At 43.2% G+C, this 20,504-nt stretch overlaps 1 long non-coding RNA gene across 2 annotated transcripts in view; it reads right to left on the bottom strand.

The window, feature by feature from the left end:
- LOC119852525 overlaps positions 1 to 20,504 on the bottom strand; it is a 69,024-nt gene that overhangs the window by 8,928 nt on the left and 39,592 nt on the right. The window contains exon 2 of one of the 2 annotated variants that reach the window (XR_005291705.2): positions 4,761 to 4,854. The exons of the other annotated variant lie outside the window; for it this stretch is intronic. This is a non-coding gene — a long non-coding RNA (uncharacterized LOC119852525). The remainder of the gene's footprint in view (positions 1 to 4,760; positions 4,855 to 20,504) is intronic. 2 annotated transcript variants of the gene reach the window in all.

Here is a 20,504-nt window from a genome sequence, read left to right as displayed (position 1 = left end):
CACTTCCTGGACACTACGGTGCTAATAAGCGATGGTCACATGAACACCACCCTCTATCGGAAACGTACTGACTGCTATTCCTACCTACATGCTTCTAGCTTTCATCCAGCTCATACCACACGATCCATTGTCTACAGCCAAGCTCTATGATATAACCGCATTTGCTCCAACCCCTCAGACAGAGACAAACACCTACAAGATCTCTATCATGCATTCCTACAACTACAGTACCCACCTGCTGAAGTGAAGAAACAGATTGACAGAGCCAGAAGAGTACCCAGAAATCACCTACTACAGGACAGGCCCAACAAAGAAAAGAACAGAACGCCACTAGCCATCACCTTCAGCCCCCAACTAAAACCTCTCCAACCCATCATCAAGGATCTACAACCCATCCTGAAGGACGACCCATCACTCTCACAGATCTTGGGAGACAGACCAGTCCTTGCTTACAGACAGCCCCCACAACCTGAAGCAAATACTCACCAGCAACCACACACCACACAATAGAACCACCAACCCAGGAACCTATCCTTGCAACAAAGCCCCTTTACCAACTCTGTCCACATATCTATTCAGGGGACACCATCATAGGGCCTAATCACATCAGCCACACTATCAGAGGCTCGTTCACCTGCGCATCTACCAATGTGATATATGCCATCATGTGCCAGCAATGCCCCTCTGCCATGTACATTGGCCAAACTGGACAGTCTCTACGTAAAAGAATAAATGGACACAAATCAGACGTCAAGAATTTTAACATTCAAAAACCAGTTGGAGAACACTTCAATCTCTCTGGTCACTCGATCACAGACCTAAGAGTAGCTATCCTTCAACAAAAAAGCTTCAAAAACAGACTCCAACGAGAGACTGCTGAATTGGAATTAATTTGCAAACTGGATACAATTAACTTAGGCTTGAATAGAGACTGGGAATGGATGAATCATTACACAAAGTAAAACTATTTCCCCATGGTATTTCTCCCCACCCCCCACCCCACCCCCCACTGTTCCTCAGATATTCTTGTTAACTGCTGGAAATAGCCTACCTTGCTTGTCACCATGAAAGGTTTTCCTCCTTTCCCGCCCCTGCTGCTGGTGATGGTTTATCCTAAGTGATCACTCTCTTTACAGTGTGTATGATAAACCCATTGTTTCATGTTCTCTGTGTGTGTATATCAATCTCCCCTCTGTTTTTTTTCCACCAAATGCATCCGATGAAGAGCTGTAGCTCACGAAAGCTTATGCTCTAATAAATTTGTTAGTCTCTAAGGTGCCACAAGTACTCCTTTTCTTTTTGTGAACTCAGAATGAGATTGTAAGACTCACAATTGGAAAATTCTCTATTGATAAGAAAAACAATTGTATTCCTTTCTGCTCTCATTTTCCCCATTAATGATCCATTTTCTCCAGAGATTTGCAGCACAGTAGAGTTTTGCAAATCTCAAGTTAAGCAAGAATTTTTCAAATTTAAAAGTCCTTCATTAACATGGTGTAGCATGATGTCTTAGTAGAGAACATGCGTGGAATGTGGTTTGACAGAACAGCTTACAACAAAACGGAACTTGGCCTCTTGCTTTTTCCACTTTTTCTCATTTTCTATCTCCCTATAATTATGACAGATATTTAGTTTTTATCTTTTGAGTGAGAACTCCCTTCCTCTGAATAGTTATGACATCCTCATCATGAAGAAATCCTGTATCTAATATCGTGTCAGGTGATGAGAGGAATCCTAGGGCAGTTACTGGAGGCACCTGGAAATCCTAGGACAGTTATCTGAGGCACCTGGAAAACTTCAGTCTCACTCATAGGCAGTGGTGAACCATGGGGCCCGGCCCAGCCTGGCCTGGCCCGGCCCAGCATGCCCATTCCAGATGAGGCCCCGTCTCCCCCACCCCCCTTCCACTAATGAAGCCAAGAGACCCACCACCACCACCAGCCCCTCACCCCCGGGCCACCCGAGTGCCTCCAGTGTCCTGGACGGGCAGCACACACCTCTCCCCCCAACCCTGGAGCACCGGGTGGGCAATGCACCCCCCCCAACCCCAGAGCACCATGCAGGTGGCACATGTCCCGCCCCCCTCAACCCTGGAGCTCCAGGCAGCACGGCGCCAGCCACCCCCAGTCTCGACCACAGGCCAGCCGCCCTAGCCCCAACCCCACCCAGCAGGCTTCTCAGAAGAGGAGGCAGCCTGCCTGGACTGGGGCAACTAGCGGCAAGCAGGAGGGGTCTTTGGGATGGAACATGGGTGGAGCCATGCAGGGCTGTTTGGGGGGAGACAACCTTCCCCAGCCGATGCTATGCACCTCCCATGGTCTCACTAGCTTTGTTCTACCACTAGTGCCATGTGGCCAACCTAGGAAATCCTAAATTTTACCTTGAGAATTTTAGCAAAGCATTGAGGGATATTTTTTACAGATTCTTAAAATGCTGTTCTACTCTGAAAGGTAGTTATGTACAAATGGCCCCTTCTTACTCAGCAGATCTGCTCCCTGCATGTATGCTGTTATGGTTCAGATGACTTATATTAACTAAAATAAAACGTTTACTTCTTTTTGCCCCTCTGTTAGCACTCTAAAACTTTAATGTGTTTCAAGTCTTTATTCACCTTCTTTGTCTTTTCTCAGTACAGAAGTCTCTGCAGGAAAGATTAATAAATCCCCATTAACAGCATAAAACAAATCCACAGAAACCAAAATCGTTGACAGCCAGAGTGTCAAAAATCAGTTATGCAAGAAGCCTGTTCATTAAATTACAAGGTGGATAAATTCCCCCTATTGCTGGCTGCCAGATCATCAGAGCCTTCTCTATGTCTTCCCCACCTCTGGGCTCAGTCACCTGGCTGGAAGGATTCCCATATCTTTGCCTGTTCTATGGCCAATTGGGAAAACAACCTAAAACAAAAACAAAAGTTACAACAAGCGATATCCTTCCTGCCTCTGCTTTTAGGAGAGCAAAGGTAGTGAAATATTAGCAATTTCACACATGCTTTCCCTGGAGCTCTTGAGGTAGGTTTGTGATGGAAATAGTCTCTCCATCTGGTTCAGACTGCTGGCCAGGACCCCCGATGCAGCAAGACCAGACTTGTTTACAAACCTCCACTGAGGCCTGTGCTGTCAGTGTTCGTGTTGGGGCTGCCTGCGCTGCCAATGGCGTCAGGCCAGGTGTTGTCACAGCCATTGAAACATCTGGGGCTCAGATCCAAAGCATCTGTGGTGTCTTTGTGGTTTCCAACATCAGCATAACAAAAATATACACCTATGTATTTTTACTGTAAGGCACATGTGCATTGTAGAATGAGATTTTTCTATTTGTTATCTTATGTGATACAGCTAGGAGAGTGCAGTTCAGATGCTATCTCAATTTGGATTATAAAATCTTAAATTTTAGTGCAACTATTCAGCTATATAGAGGTTGTTGAACCACTTAATTGAAAGTGGTGGTTTCCAAAAGGCATAGTGCATTATAATATACTATCCCCAGGCATTTTTCCAAAGCAACTTCAGCTACATCCCACATTACTCACTGCCTCCTCCTCCTTGTATATGGCCTCTGTGAGGTGAGATCTGGAAACAAAGGAACCTTCGCTCAAACCATTTGGGGCAATCTATAATTTCTAAATGGCGGCTGAACCCTTTTTCTGGATTTAAGATAAGGTAGGAACCACTCAACTCTGATTTTTGGAACTTGTTACAAAATACCTAATTTAAAAATACAACATTGTAACAGATCCTCCAAATATTCCTTTTTTCAAGCATTTTAGAAAACGGTTGTTTTTCCTTTGAGAGACAGCGCTTTTGGACAGAGCCACAAGGAAGGCACTTTAGGGTCCTCATTTCACCCACAGAACGGGCAAAACATAGGCAAGGGTAGTATCAGGTTCCCTCCTTTGCTGTGACAATGTGTTGCTTACATGTTCTGACTGGACCACTACTATGGGTAAGGGATGGGTAGTCCGAGCAAATGCCTGGGAGCTACAAACTCCCCAGGTCTAACCCAAAAGACTTCCTTTGTGGCCTTGGAAAGTTTCCTTATTAGTAAAATGGGAATTATAAAGCTTCCTTCATAGAGGTATTATGACATTTAATCAAATGGGGTTGGCAAAGTGCTTCCAGGTCTATAGCAGCTATTAACAGTTCAGTGTTCCTGTTTCTTCTGTCTTTGGCCTCTGCATGGAGAGCAGCAGTTGTTGTTAAAACTTTATAGAAAGACATAGGATGGAATTCATGGTTAGTCCCCAAAATACCCACAACCCCATGGACACAGCTGAGAGATGACCTCTTGAGGTCCCTTCCAATTCTATGAATCTATTATGAAAGGTGGCAAGGAAGGAATTTCAACTACTGTCACATTTCTTATGAGTGGAATGAGTCAAATTTTGCCCTGGAATTATGAAAAAAAAATCTAGAAAGAATTAAGGATCTGTCCACAATACGTAATAATAATGATATAATGGCAGTAGAAAAATGCCTGCCTTGTCCATGGGCTTGTGTGTACACCTGTCTACCTCAATTTTCTCCACATTGCTTTAGCTCATTTTGCAATATATTTCTAAGGCTATAAAATAAATCTATTTTCTTCAGTGCACAGAGACTTTAAATATACAGTTATATGCCCTTATTGTTTTAAAATTCATATTAAAAGCAAAAAAAAAAGATTCATTGGTACAACATTAAGGTTGAAATTTTCAATAGCATAAGTCAAGAAACTAATGGACAATCAGGACCATTCAAATATTTCTTCCCTTGGTACCATACCTGGGTGCATCCAGAGAATGTACATTTCTATATAGCAGTAAGTCAATTTGTCACAGCTTCTCTCTCTTTCTTCCTCAGTCTCATCTTCCGAACACTGGAGAGAGGATAGAACTGCAAGTCTTGATTTACACTAACAACACATACACATGATCCTGCGTAAAAGGGAAGGTGACCTTCTACACCAATGTTGTCACCAACATTACAAAATTGTGATAAATCATGTACAACGTATGCCTTGTAAGGTATCATTGGAAAAAAGTTATAATCTGCTAAGTATTATTCTCCTGTTGAAATGTGAGTATCACCATTCAGAGTAACAGCCGTGTTAGTCTGTATCCGCAAAAAGAAAAGGAGGACTTGTGGACCTTAGAGACTAACAAATTTATTTGAGCATAAGCTTTCGTGAGCTACAGCTCACTTCATGGGATGCATCCGATGAAGTGAGCTGTAGCTTATGAAAGCTTATGCTCAAATAAAGTTTTAGTCTCTAAGGTGCCACAAGTCCTCCTGTTCTTTTTGCATCACCATTGTGTATGAAGCTATGCAATTTTACTGTATGCTTATTGCTAGACATGTTGTGTTCCTGGGTGACACCCACAACATAGATTTACTTCAATACCAGCCAGCCACTTGTTGACAGGCCATTAAGGAGAATCAGCTCTTCAAGTGGTCCCTCCCAAGGACATCTCAGAGAGCATGTGGACAATAGATGCCCATGACACAGCAGGGCAGGTAGAACATGTGATCCATGACTCCATGTTTGAGCCAGTATTTTTCCATGCACATATATTGGGGGTATAAATTGGAGACTATGACATCATCTCCTTGCCTCATTCCTGCCTCATATCTCTGGACTGTGATATCTACCAAACAGAGCTTTGAACAATGGACTGAGGACCCCAATCATTTGGGTGAATCAGAGAGACTTATTGCAAGTTAGCAGATTTAACATCACTGCTATTATCCTGATCTACGGACCAGAGGTGAAAGTAAGCCGGTACAGTACGGTACCGCGTACGAGCAAGAGTCAGTACACAGCCGACTGTAACGGCAAGGGGCAGCTTCCCCAGGCCAGCAATTTAAAAGGGCCCTGGGCTCCTGGCAGCCCATAGATTACTGCAGTTGAACATAATGCTGGCTGCATCACTCCCTTGTATAGCATTGACTGTGAAACTGATGTGCCTTAACCATATCAGCCTGATGAGCCATTAGCTTGGGGGGAACTTAGCAGTGCTGGCAGAGGGAGGTGAGAGAAGCCAAGCCTGTCCCCAATGTCTGAAGCTGGAAAGCAGGCAAGTCTCCAGGCTGTTCTCACAACACTTACTTCTAATAGGAGGAGCTTTCCACAATGTCCTCCCCAGAATCATTTCAATACTTAAATTTTCCATTTTATCTCTGATCAGAATAACGGGAAAGAACTATACAGGCATCTAGCCCTCATCCCTTGGTGTTTGGTACCTTTCCTCTAGTGGTCAATATATGGTTGGGATAAAAATTCGGTGGTGATGATGCCTCCCAGACACAGATCAAGCCATGCTGCCGACACTTATTCTTCCCACCCTTTCAAACATTCCAGTGGTTTGGAATCAGAAGACACCCTACAAGCCAAAGTTGCCTACAAGTGTGTCCTGTATCACTGTTTCCTTTTCTATCAAATTCAGTTTGTTTTTCTCTCTTCAGTAAGAGGTAAAAAGGCTGGCTAACGGGTAGCACAAGATGCATGCTCACATGATCCCTGCTGACTTCCCAAGTGACTATATTCACCACCTCACATGGACATGGGATGTTAACTAAACTGACAAGGGCCAGACATCAGTGAGAGAAGGTAAGGAAAATATCTGCCTTGCCAGTATATAATTATATATAATTATAGCAGTAAGTAAATATATTTTCTGCAGTTTTCAGGGTCTCTCAAGCATAGAGGACAGAGTTTCAAGCCACTGGAAACTCCTGCTTGAAGTGATGTTTTAGCAAGACACTTTCAATGCTAGAGCTGGGTCAGGATTATTTCGTTGCCTTTTGAGAATGGGAGAGCTGGTTACAAACCACACTTGCCCTCTCCCTTAAGAGTCTCAGTGCAACAGTCACCATACAGGGAGCCTTGCATAACTGAGTGTAAGCGATGTGAGATCACTGCTTGTTTCTTAGCAAATGATTGAAACTACTGGAAATCATGGCAAAATGCACTGATGCATTCCACCCCATACCAAAAGTCTGAAGAACGTTAAACAAATAATTCTTGCTTTGAAAATGGACCCCAATTTGTAAAGAGGTTTTCAACAGCGAGATGCCTGTCACTGAGGGAAGAGGCATATCAGAGTATTGTATCAAGGAGATAGGAGAGCAGGGTACTATAGAGACCCACAACAGGAAAACAGAAGCGCACCATGCCTTTTGCAGGACTTCACAGGCATATGTGGTACGGAATGCAACTTCTTTTGGAAGCTACCATCTTGGTGAGAGGAATTGTGGTGGGAAGGAATCTGCTGTGCACCTTAATTGCATGATGTGTGATCTACCTGTGAATAATAACCGGAATGAACCAAATACACACCATGGCGAGTTAGCATTTTTCACATCAGATTAATTCACACAACAGCCTCAGGAAGCAGGTAAGTATTACCCTCACTTTACAGATGGGGAAACTGAGGCAGAGGAGTTCTGTGGCCTTGGGTCACTCACTGAAAAAAATCACTATTCAACCCAGGATTTCAATTCAAGACTTGCTTATTCCCAACCCAAGGAAGAATTTGGCTCCATGTGTTTTTGAAGGTTGGATTTGCAAATTCGCCCTTCTGCCGTCAGACCCACACACTGAAAACATGCATTTGTGACACACAAGAATGTGGTAAGAAGTTGTGCATGCTACATTGCACAGAGAAGTTTACCAAAAAGCACCAGGAGCTAAGCACCAAAATCTGCCTGACAGCGCATTCCTCCCGTATTGTGATAAGGATGTCTCCTCAAAGAGTAAGTGAAAAGCTCAGCTTTGAGGAAACACTCTTGCACCAATGAGTAAAGCATACTTATAAACATAGAACAAATGTCAGTCACAAAAGACAACAAGATTTTGTCATCCCTTCCATACTACATACTTTTTTCCCCTCCTGACTGCCAATTCCTCAGCAGCTGGAGTACCACCTTGCTAGAGGAAGCCTGTCATAACTAATTGCATAGCTTGCCATTTCTGTTATTATTTTACTCTGCCCTGGTTCCAGGGTCGGTGCTGAACATTCAGCAGTGTTTGAGGTAAGAGATAGTGGATCTTTTTCATTTCTATGATAATGTACAATTGTGGCAGGTTTTCTATCACACTGCATAATCTCTATAACTGGTTTTCGTTATTACTTTTATATGGCATCCCATGCCTGTCCTCTAGACTCTCAGGAAATGTTAAAGCTATTCAGATGCAGCTCTTACTTTGTCTACATGATTGTTCAGTCAGGCTTCACAAATGCGTTTTCATTTGTTTCGGTCTCCCTTTCCCACTCCCAGGTTAAGGTTGTCATTTCAGTGGCTGTACACTAAGGTGGGATTGTTTGAACATAATATACCCTGGATTCTTCCAGGCCCAGATTCAGGATTAAGGACTATTCTGTGTCGTCTTGTATTACAGATGTGAATTTACCCTTTAAAAATAATTTAGTGATATGAATAAGGAAGTGGTGGCCCAGGATGGGACACAGCAGTATCCTGGTTAGCCTATAAAACCTATCTGTATTAATTTAAGTTTTTGCCATCTGGAAAACTGCTTAGCACATGATTGTCTCCTAAGCCTCAGCCTGTAATGCAATCTGATCCTTAACCATATTTTGTAGTTAGACTAAAGCAATATGGTCAGACTGTCAATGAGGACAGCAGCAAAAGGGGGAGCAGTTGTGGGGCAATGGGAGGAGAGTGCCGAAAAAAGAAGGATATTCTGATGGCAATGGAGGCACACTGAGAGGAAAGGCACATGAAGTGCAGCATCGAGAGGTATGGCCTCAACTCACACTTGAAAGAATAGGTCAGTCTCCATCTCCATGGACTTTGGCCTCTCAGCTAGGGTGATTTAAGAATATAATAAAGGTGTCAATTAGCACCAACAACTGTGGGAAGAAATTTTCAGTCACTACTGGCCTGGTCCAGATGTGAACCAGGGACCTAGAGGTAATAAACTTTGTATCCCCTTGCTGACCACTACACAATCCATTACCCTCCTGCCCTCCATCTTTATACTGAATCTATTTCTTGGCCACTCTAGAAGTTAACATGGTGTAGATTCAGACCTATCAGGTAGGCCAACTTTACTCTTGGTCTAAACGTCACTGACATAGCACTTCAAGAGGGATGAAATTCATTCCTCTGCTCCATTTCCTGCTTCCCAATCAGTCTTCCACTGACCTTGGGTCCTAGACAACCAAGAGGAATCTTCTTCCCCACAACCTCAGGCACTCTGTAGAACAGTAGTTCTCAAACATTTGTACTGGTGACCCCTTTCACATAGCAAGCAGAATTTGGGGTGGAGGCTGACAGCTCGCGAACCCCCATGTAATAATCTCGTGACCCCCCTGAGCAGTCCCAACCTCCAGTTTGAGAACTGCTGATGTAGAATTTTCCCCAGAGAACTAACATTTTCTGACACCGGTATAATTTTGGGGACAAGGGTATGTCACTTTCATCCCCTGTCTACAGGGAGCACTGACAATCTTCTCTCCCCTCTCCAAAATTAAAGACAGCAATGCCACACTAAATAAGGGGAAATAGTCTACTAACACGGGGAAGTACCTTACATAGTTTTAGGGCTGAAATGTAATTTAGATTTAGCCAGAAAGGTTTTTATACGTTAATTAAATACTAATGCTAACCCATATCTTACCAACGATTAGCTATGTTTAGAGATGGACTTATTACATAATTGTTAAACTAGGTATTTAGCAGATAACTTTCTTATTAGAAAGATTAAAAGTCTATTTGAGAGACTTCATTTTTAAATGTCACCATTTGAGTTTACGAGACTTCTCGCTGTGCTGAACGTGAACTGTGTGTATTTAAAGTGCTAATAATAGGCCATCAGTTGTAAGCATCCAGAGCAATGTGTGGTTTGCACTTGGATTGTGTTTGTACTATGCTGTGAATAGAGCCATTTTTTAAAGGGGACTGGCTATGTCCCTCTTATGCTGCAGGTCCCCCATTGTTCCAAACACATAGCTATATGGAAGAAATGTTTACCATTTATTCTAAAGACTAATCTTATTGGACTCCAGTAGGATTGACCCAATTCCCCAAAACATCCCCTTCTTTATTCTCTCCATGGCAGCATGTTAACTAATCAAATAAGGAGGCAGTATAAGAGACTAGGAGATTCATTTTAATCTTGCTACTCAGAGATTTATCCTTGCAACTGACACTAGCCTCAGTGGGATGGTATACACATGTAACACTTCATACACAGAAACAGGAATAAAAACCCACTCCTCAGTAAGGGTTCTAGAAAACTGATCAGCAGTATACCATGACAAAAGCCACTCAATGAGGAGCACTAAATATGCATCCTAGGAATTTGAAGAGGCATGTGTGATATTCAGGGCAAAAATGTGGACCTAGCCAGCATACCAACCTGCAAGGTCAAGAGAATCTCTAATGCTGACTTATGTACAGTGGTGTTCTGCTGAAGTTCCCAAAGAACCAAGCTAGCATTTCAGAGGACCACTGCTGTGTTTTACTTGAGGTGGGTTTGCACCAGAAAACTCAAATCCAAATTGCAACCCAGGTTTGAGACAGTTTGGCTCTAGAACTGAATTTCATTGCTGATTTCTTGCTGAATCAAACCTCATGCCGCAGAGGTGTTAGTCTATGTTATGCAGGTTAATATACCTATCTGGATACAGCATTTTAGCTCTGGCTCTACTGCCACGTTAAGAACAAAATTTTCCATCTCACTGCCTGAAGTTAGGCAACTCCTTACTTAAGCACTTTTTAAAAACCTGGCACAACTTTCAGAAATGTGGAGTTCCCCGCTGTTCCTCGCCTCTGCAGTGTGCATTGAGGATGCTTTGAAAATCCAGACACATGCACCCCCCCCCATTTAGGCAATCAAGTTAGAAAATGAGTACTTGTGGCACCTTAGAGCATTTAAGCATAAGCTTTTGTGAGCTACGGCTCACTTCATCAGATGCATTCAGTGGAAAATACAGTGGAGAGATTTTATATACACAGAGAACATGAAACAATGGGTGTTACTATACACACTGTAACAAGAGTGATCAGGTAAGGTGAGCTATTACCAGCAGGAGAGCGGCGGGACTGGGGAAACTTTGTAGTGATAATTAAGGTGGGCCATTTCCAGCAGTTGACAAGAACGTCTGAGGAACAGTGGGGAGAGGGGAATAAAAATGGGGAAATAGTTGTACTTTGTGTAATGACCCACCCACTCCCAGTCTCTATTCAAGCCTAAATTAATTGTATCCAGTTTGCAAATTAATTCCAATTCAGCAGTCTCTTGTTGGAGTCTGTTTTTGAAGGTTTTTTGTTCAAGAATTGCCACTTTTAGGTCCGTAATCGAGTGACCAGAGAGATTGAAGTGTTCTCCAACTGGTTTTTGAATGTTATAATTCTTGACGTCTGATTTGTGTCCATTCATTCTTTTACGTAGAGACTGTCCAGTTTGGACAATGTACATGGCAGAGGGGCATTCCTGGCACATGATGGCATATATCACATTGGTAGATGCGCACGTGAACGAGCCTCTGACAGGGTGGCTGATGTGATTAGGCCCTATGATGGTGTCCCCTGAATAGATATGTGGACACAGTTGGCAACGGACTTTGTTGCAAGGACAGGTTTTTGGGTTAGTGGTTCTGCTGTGTGGTGTGTGGTTGCTGGTGAGTATTTGCTTCAGGTTGTGGGGGCTGTTTGTAAACAAGGACTGGCCTGTCTCCCAAGATCTGTGAGAGTGATGGGTCGTCCTTCAGGATAAGTTGTACATCCTTGATGATGCATTGGAGAGATTAAAAAATGTTGGTCAAGACTTCAGTAAAATCCAGCAGTGAAGGTGTTAAACATGAGTCTTTATAAAGGGTTCGTTTTTGAGGGTTGGGATTGGGGGACTGTGCTTAAGGAAGCAGCATTAATAATATGAGAAAAGGAAGTGCTGGTCTCTTGTTTGTTTGTTTATTGTTTCAGCAGTTTGTACTGTGTGTCTCCTGTGCTATCTTCATTCCTCAGTCTCCCACCCGGTTAATTATACAAGGGAAGTACTGCTTCCTGCAGGGACCTCCTGGGTACTTTCCCATTGTTCACAGAGTTGACACAGAATAGACACAGAATACTGGAGACTGTAAAAAGGGCTGCTCATTTGTTGGCCTGTGAGAAAACACTCCAGAGACTTCGACTCTGTAAATAAAACAGATGGTTGTATTGGCAGAGGCAAATTTCCACATGAGTGATGCATGTAATAGGGTATACCCAATGAAAATCCCACTAAAAATAAAACAAGGAATTTACAAGGGGATGGGGGGGGAGAAGGGGGACATAAGAGGCAACAAGATTTTCTATGCCTCCAACAGCACCCCCTTAAATCTCCCTGGTCTTTAAGGTTCTTGGCAGAGGGTGCTCTGTGTCACTCTCTCCTAAGGCCACCACCCCTTCGATAGCTAGCAGGATGGCCTTTCCACTTCAAGTCCAGCATCAGGTCCCTCAGCTCTAATCCAGAAATTCAACCCCCTTGCTGCCACAAGGTTTCCTTTTCCTTTCTTTAACAGCGTATTATGGGTTTGTTGTTTCAAAAGGGAACATCCAACATGTTTCCATCAATCGTTGTGTAGACAGATCAATATTTATTTTTGGTAAAAAGATATCTTGTCTGAAACCTTGTAGCTGCTGCAAAACAGCAACAGCAAGAGGGCCATTGCTTTGAAATTGGGATCCGTCTGGCTGTGGATCTGAACACTCCCAAAGTCTGACACAGGGCTAGGGCTGAACTCCAACGATAACTTGAAAAAAATATTGTTAGAGAAATTCATACAGAAGTGTTAACATGTCTGTGGGAGTTGATTGTTCTCAGCTTGGAAGCAGCCGTGTCCCTGGGAAGATGCAGGAAGTTCAATTACCTGTGAGTGACGGAATTTTTACTCCCATTAATTTCCCTGGGAAAAAGCAGGTTTGGAAAACTGTCTTTTCACAAGTTGCGACATGTTTTAGAAGAGCTGATGGATTTGTGTTAAATTAATGGGTGGTGGTTTATTTTAAAAGTAGATGGGGTCTGGGGTTCATACAAGGGCATCCCCCATCAAGCCCACTCCCACACATACCCTGAAAGAGTTCCTCACACTATTTGGGCCCCTGTGTGCTCTTCTGTTGGCATCCAGGGGCTATAATGAGCACTTGCTAAATGCCTTGAGAGTAGAGGCAAAGTAGAGGTGACATAGGAAGCCCTATGCTGCCCTCCTGTGCAGCCTCCAATGCAAGAGCGTGCCAGGGACAAGACTCGGAGCGTACATGGCCAGCACACAAAAGCTCCACCTATTCTAGGCTGCCATAAATTAGAGTAGCGATTGGGGCTACGTCAAAAACTCATTCCATTGTTTCCAACACAAGCTTTTATTATACTGAGATTTTGAAAATAATCCCTGGAGTTTTTCTTTAAAGGGGGCACATTTTTATCTAAAAGTTGATCCCTCCTTTTTTTAAGACAGGGCTGCAGCCACAGGGCTATCACAAAAAGAGCTACATGGTTTTGTTGCATATAAAAATATTATTTACGCGTACCACATGCTGTTGGCGACAGTGACAAAGCAGGGTATTAGCAACTGACTCGGTTTAATAACTTAAAAACAAACAGTCTTTCCACAAACTATTCAGCTCAGTCCTTGCAGAGCTACCAAAGCCTTTCACTAATGCACTCCTAATAGCTCTGTTTTCTCTTCCCTACCCGCCTTTTGTCAACAAATATGTAAGAAAAGAATTTCACAATGTCAGGAATTTTCAAGCATTTGAAACAGGCTGTGTACACTTGACATGACCCAGCTGCAGAATAAAGCCTAGTGCTTGCCCAGATAGGGAGGTTCAGCTTGCTGCTGCTTCTTGAAAAAGATTTGTATTTTTTTTTAAATCAAAATCATAAACACTAACAAAAAGTAAGCCTAGTCCGTAGACAGAGAGAGCTCATTTTACAAGTGCTTAGATCAAATCATGTGAGGGAGACTTTAAAATTGTTAAAAGAAAAGTAGCACTTGTGGCACATTAGAGACTAACAAATTTATTAGAGCACAGCCTGGACCAGTCCACACAAGAGATCCACTTCCTGGACACTACGGTGCTAATAAGCGATGGTCACATAAACACCACCCTATATCGGAAACCTACTGACCGCTATTCCTACCTACATGCCTCTAGCCTTCATCCAGATCATACCACTCGATCCATTGTCTACAGCCAAGCTCTACGATATAACCGCATTTGCTCCAACCCCTCAGACGGAGACAAACACCTACAAGATCTCTATCATGCATTCCTACAACTACAATACCCACCTACTGAAGTGAAGAAACAGATTGACAGAGCCAGAAGAGTACCCAGAAGTCACCTACTACAGGACAGGCCCAACAAAGAAAAGAACAGAACGCCACTAGCCATCACCTTCAGCCCCCAACTAAAACCTCTCCAACGCATCATCAAGGATCTACAACCTATCCTGAAGGACGACCCATCACTCTCACAGATCTTGGGAGACAGGCCAGTCCTTGCTTACAGACAGCCCCCCAATCTGAAGGAAATACTCACCAGCAACCACACACCACACAACAGAACCACTAACCCAGGAACCAGAGTAGCAGCTGTGTTAGTCTGTATTCGCAAAAAGAAAAGGAGTACTTGTGGCACCTTAGAGACTCTAAGTAGTCTCTAAGGTGCCACAAGTACTCCTTTTCTTTTAACCCAGGAACCTATCCTTGCAACAAAGCCCGTTGCCAACTCTGTCCACATATCTATTCAGGGGACACCATCATAGGGCCTAATCACATCAGCCACACTATCAGAGGCTCGTTCACCTGTGCATCTACCAATGTGATATATGCCATCATGTGCCAGCAATGCCCCTCTGCCATGTACATTGGCCAAACTGGACAGTCTCTACGTAAAAGAATGAATGGACACAAATCAGACGTCAAGAATTATAACATTCAAAAACCAGTTGGAGAACACTTCAATCTCTCTGGTCACTCAATAACAGACCTAAGAGTGGCTATCCTTCAACAAAAAAGCTTCAAAAACAGACTCCAACGAGAGACTGCTGAATTGGAATTAATTTGCAAACTGGATACAATTAACTTAGGCTTGAATAGAGACTGGGAATGGATGAGTCATTACACAAAGTAAAACTATTTCCCCATGGTATTTCTCCCTCCCACCCCACCCCCCGCTGTTCCTCTGATATTCTTGTTAACTGCTGGAAATAGCCTACCTTGCTTGTCACCATGAAAGTTTTTCCTCCTTTCCCCCCCCCCCGCTGCTGGTGATGGCTTATCTTAAGTGATCACTCTCCTTACAGTGTGTATGATAAACCCATTGTTTCATGTTCTCTGTGTGTGTATATAAATCTCTCCTCTGTTTTTTCCACCAAATGCATCCGATGAAGTGAGCTGTAGCTTACGAAAGCTTATGCTCTAATAAATTTGTTAGTCTCTAAGGTGCCACAAGTACTCCTTTTCTTTTTGCGAAACAGACTAACACGGCTGCTACTCTGAAACCTTTAAAATTGTTGTTTGTTTATAAGCTTCCCTGTGCTGGCAAAGTTAAGATAAATGACCAATATGCAGTAAGTCAAAGGGCATCATGGACTTGAACATCCAAAGCTGGTGCTTTTAAAGGTTTTGATCCAGATTGCAGCCCAGTCTACAAACCCGCAAGGGGATATATAAGGCAGTAAGAAATCCCCATTTTCATATCTGCACAGTTTCCTCAGACTTCGGAGTAGATGCATGGGGTAAAGTGGACACTGGATGCCTCCTGATCTTCCACATCCTTAACAGGCAAAAAGGAAGTGGTTGAAGAAAGGTGGGAACTGGGCAGAGCCTTGGCATTGTTCCCCCTCCCCATTTGGGCTGACTTTTGTATTGAACACCTGTGAGGAGGGTAGCAATGTTTACCGCCCCGGGAGACCAGGGGAGTAGGCAAGGAGCCACCATTCCCTCACTGCAATGCACCACCCCTTACACACACACACACACACACACACACACACACACGTGTGTACAATCTGTCAGTCAACGTGGCTAGCAGAATAACTTGCGCACCATATTATTTCAGGGAGGACAGGAGCAATTCTGCTTCTTAGGGGACAAATTCAACAGGCTTTGATCAAGCAAATCTCCCATTGAAATTAGTAGGAACTATGCTTGATTGGCCCGATATTTTAAAGGTTACCTGCTGTTGCTACAAAGATGAGTGCTTTTCTAAGTTTATATGTCGCAATCTTCAATGTGAAACGTGATGTTAAATACAGACTTTTACAACTACCAAATGTATGTATGTCTCACACAGAGAAGAGCCTGATGAATTGGGAAAAGCAGTTGGACAGCCTAACAAACGCCCAGCAGGCAAGATAAAGAAAAGATACCATTTAAAACTGGCCCCAAATGAAATAAAATACAGTGCTGAATAAAATACATGAATAAAAACTGACAGCAAATACCTTTGGCCTTCATTTCTTCTTTAAATCTTCATTTAGCAGCTTCTTTTTTAAGGGACCAGAGCTCAGAGAGAGTCTTACTTAATGTTACTTTACACCAGCCAAATGCATCCCCCCTTAAGCAGGTTTTAAGCACTGATAGGTTTCAGAGTAGCAGCCGTGTTAGTCTGTATTCGCAAAAAGAAAAGGAGTACTTGTGGCACCTTAGAGACTAACAAATTTATTTGAGCATAAGCTTTTGTGAGCTACAGTTCACTTCATTGGATGCATTTGGTGGAAAATACAGTGGGGAGATTTATATACACACACAGAGAACATGAAACAATGGGTTTTATCATACACACTGTAAGGAGAGTGATCACTTAAGATGAGCCATCACCAGCAGCGGGGGGGGGGGGGGAGGAGGAAAACCTTTCATGGTGACAAGCAAGGTAGGCTATTTCCAGCAGTTAACAAGAACATCTGAGAAACAGTGGAGGGGAGAAATAACATGGGGAATTCCAACACACCTCTGACAAACATATTAACCCACAGAGACCTTCCTACCAACACTACAAAAAGAAGGATTCTGGGTGGACTCCTCCTGAAGGTCGAAACAGCAGACTGGACTTCTACATAGAGTGCTTCCACCGACGTGCACAGGCTGAAATTGTGGAAAAGCAGCATCGCTTGCCCCATAACCTCAGCCGTGCAGAACACAATGCCATCCACAGCTTCAGAAACAACTCTGATCATAATCAAAAAGGCTAACGAAGGAGGTGCTGTCGTCATCATGAATAGGTCGGAATATGAACAAGAGGCTACTAGGCAGCTCTCCAACACCACTTTCTACAAGCCATTACCCTCTGATCCCACTGAGAGTTACCAAAAGAAACTACAGTATTTACTCAAGACACTCCCTGAAAAAGTACAAGAACAAATCCACACAGACAACCCTAGAACCCCGATCTGGGGTATTCTATCTACTACCCAAGATCCATAAACCTGGAAATCCTGGACGCCCCATCATCTCAGGCATTGGCACCCTGACAGCAGGATTGTCTGGCTATGTAGACTCCCTCCTCAGGCCCTACGTTATCAGCACTCCCAGCTATCTTCGAGACACCACTGACTTCCTGAGGAAACTACAATCCATCGGTGATCTTCCTAAAAACACCATCCTAGCCACTTGGATGTAGAAGCCCTCTACACCAACATTCCACACAAAGATGGACTACAAGCCATCAGGAACAGTATCCCCGATAATGTCACGGCTAACCTGGTGGCTGAACTTTGTGACTTTGTCCTCACCCATAACTATTTCACATTTGGGGACAATGTATACCTTCAAGTCAGCGGCACTGCGATGGGTACCTGCATGGCCGACATTTTTATGGCTGACTTAGAACAACGCTTCCTCAGCTCTCGTCCCCTAATGCCCCTACTCTACTTTCGCAACATTGATGACATCTTCATCATCTGGACCCATGGAAAAGCAGCCCTTGAGGAATTCCACCAGGATTTCAACAATTTCCATCCCACCATCATTCTCAGCCTGGACCAGTCCACACAAGAGATCCACTTCCTGGACACTACGGTGCTAATAAGCGATGGTCACATAAACACCACCCTATATCGGAAACCTACTGACCGCTATTCCTACCTACATGCCTCTAGCCTTCATCCAGATCATACCACTCGATCCATTGTCTACAGCCAAGCTCTACGATATAACCGCATTTGCTCCAACCCCTCAGACGGAGACAAACACCTACAAGATCTCTATCATGCATTCCTACAACTACAATACCCACCTACTGAAGTGAAGAAACAGATTGACAGAGCCAGAAGAGTACCCAGAAGTCACCTACTACAGGACAGGCCCAACAAAGAAAACAACAGAACGCCACTAGCCATCACCTTCAGCTCCCAACTAAAACCTCTCCAACGCATCATCAAGGATCTACAACCTATCCTGAAGGACGACCCATCACTCTCACAGATCTTGGGAGACAGGCCAGTCCTTGCTTACAGACAGCCCCCCAATCTGAAGCAAATACTCACCAGCAACCACACAACAGAACCACTAACCCAGGAACCTATCTTTGCAACAAAGCCCGTTTGCCAACTCTGTCCTCATATCTATTCAGGGGACACCATCGTAGGACCTAATCACATCAGCCACACTATCAGAGGCTCATTCACCTGCGCATCTACCAAAGTGATATATGCCATCATGTGCCAGCAATGCCCCTCTGCCATGTACATTGCTCAAACTGGACAGTCTCTACGTAAAAGAATAAATGGACACAAATCAGACGTCAAGAATTATAACATTCAAAAACCAGTCGGAGAACACTTCAATCTCTCCGGTCACTCGATCACAGACCTAAGAGTGGCTATATTTCAACAAAAAAGCTTCAAAAACAGACTCCAACGAGAGACTGCTGAATTGGAATTAATTTGCAAACTGGATACAATTAACTTAGGCTTGAATAGAGACTGGGAATGGATGAGTCATCACACAAAGTAAAACCATTTCCCCCCATGTTATTTCTCGCCCCCCACCCCACCCCACCCCCCACTGTTCCTCAGATGTTCTAGTTAACTGCTGGAAATAGCCTACCTTGCTTGTCACCATGAAAGGTTTTCCTCCTTCCCCCCTCCGCTGCTGGTGATGGCTCATCTTAAGTGATCACTCTCCTTACAGTGTGTATGATAAAACCCATTGTTTCATGTTCTCTGTGTGTGTATATAAATCTCCCCACTGTATTTTCCACCAAATGCATCCGATGAAGTGAGCTGTAGCTCACGAAAGCTTATGCTCAAATAAATTTGTTAGTCTAAGGTGCCACAAGTGCTCCTTTTCTTTAAGCACTGATAGTTACCATTCACAAGAAGTATGTGAAAGTATTTCTCCAAGACATGTCCTGATAAAGCAGACTTCCCCAATGAAATCTGCCTGTAATTGCACTTTGCGTACAACTGCATTGGATATGTACTCAAGCCAAAAAAAAAAAAAAAATCTAGATTTCAAACAATTTGGGAGGAATTCAAATGTGGAGTTTTGGTCATTGTACCAGAACACCACTCTTTCAGCTTTGTCTAGACGAGAAGTTTTTAGTCCTATTGTAACTGACAATTCATTCAAGTTAACTAACATATACTTGTAGAGATGAGAGAATAATCGATTTTTTCAGTTCCATGGCCAACTGAAAAATCCAGAAAAAAAAAAAGTGTGGTTCTTTTTAAACCAAAATGTATAAACACAAAAACAAAAAGCAAGCATCATTCTGGGATGTATTAGCAGGAGTGTTGTAAGCAAGACACGAGAAGTAGCTTTTCTGCTCTATTCTGTGCCAATTAGGCCTCAGCTGGAGTAGTGTGTCCAGTTCTGGGCACCACATTTCATGAAAGTTGTGAACAAACCTGGAGAAAGTCCAGAGAAAAGCAAAAAAATTATAAGAGATCTAGAAAACATGAGCTATGAGGGGAGAATGAAAAAATTGGGTTTCTTTGGTCTGGAGAAGAGAAGACGACGGAGGGGGGAATATAACATTTTACGTACTCGAAAACTGTTGTTACAAGCAGGAGTAAGAAAAATTGTTCTCAACCTCTGAAAATAGGACAAGAAGCAATGGGCTTAAATTGCAGCAGGCGAGATTTAGGTTGGACATTTTGAAAAACTTCCTAACTGTCAGGGTGGTTACGCACTGGAATAAATTGCCAAGGGAGGTTGTGGAATCTCCATCATTGGAGATTTTTAAGAGCAAGTTAGACAAATACCTGTTATGGGTGGTCTAGATAATACTTAGTCCTTCCATGAATGCAGGAGAGTAGACTAGATGGCCTCTCAAAGTCCTCTCCAGTCCTACAATTCCATGATATAACGGCTGTCCTCTTCTGAAAGGACTTAAGCCATGGTGAGCTACGAGTCCTAGAATTCTGTACCTCAATTTGATAAATGATAACAAAAAAAAAAAAAAAATGTCCTTTCAACTAAACAAACCAAATTTTGAAATGTTTTTGTTCAGCCAAAGCTATTCACAAGTAGTTTGGTGTCCCAAAAATCAGATTTTACTACGAATCAAAAACAT

The sequence above is a fragment of the Dermochelys coriacea genome, chromosome 3, assembly GCF_009764565.3.
Source record: "Dermochelys coriacea isolate rDerCor1 chromosome 3, rDerCor1.pri.v4, whole genome shotgun sequence".
Classification (NCBI taxonomy): Eukaryota; Metazoa; Chordata; order Testudines; family Dermochelyidae; genus Dermochelys; species Dermochelys coriacea.
Note: the sequence above shows the minus strand (reverse complement) of the source record. Positions and strands in the feature narration are given on the sequence as shown.